This window comes from Mandrillus leucophaeus, unplaced genomic scaffold (genome assembly GCF_000951045.1).
Source record: "Mandrillus leucophaeus isolate KB7577 unplaced genomic scaffold, Mleu.le_1.0 Scaffold674, whole genome shotgun sequence".
Taxonomy (NCBI): domain Eukaryota; kingdom Metazoa; phylum Chordata; class Mammalia; order Primates; family Cercopithecidae; genus Mandrillus; species Mandrillus leucophaeus.
In genome coordinates this window covers 1,186,034-1,186,563 of record NW_012107297.1, presented here as the reverse complement: position 1 = coordinate 1,186,563, position 530 = coordinate 1,186,034, and positions in this window count along the sequence as shown.

Sequence of the window (530 nt, the reverse complement as noted above, 5' to 3'; positions counted from 1 at the left end):
GAGAGAGACCAGAGGCAGGGCAACCAGCCGGGAAGCTTGGTGGTGAGGAGAAGAAGAGGGAGGAGTATTAATGACAACGATAGCAGATGATGGCTGCCCTTTATTGAGAGCTTACTTGTACTAATGGCTGTGCCCTGGTAGTCACATACTTCATTTCATTTAATCCAAAGAGCAATTTCCATTACCTTTGTTTTATAGATGAGGGAGCTCAGAGGGTTAAGTAACTAAGCCTGCTTTGGTCATTCTGTTGGACAAATAGTGAGTTAGTGTAGAGTTCAATCCATCTGCAAAGCCATACCTCTTAACTGTAAAAGCTTAGAGAATCTGGCTGGGCATGGTGCCTCACGCCTGTAATCCCACTTTGGGAGGCTGAGGCAGGTGGATCACTTGAGGCCAGGAGTTCGAGATCAGCCTGGCCAACATGGTGAAACCCCACCTCTACTAAAAACGTAAAAATTAGCCAGGTGTGGTGGCACATGCCTGTAATTCCAGCTACTTGGAAGGATGAGGCAGGAGAATCTCTTGAACCT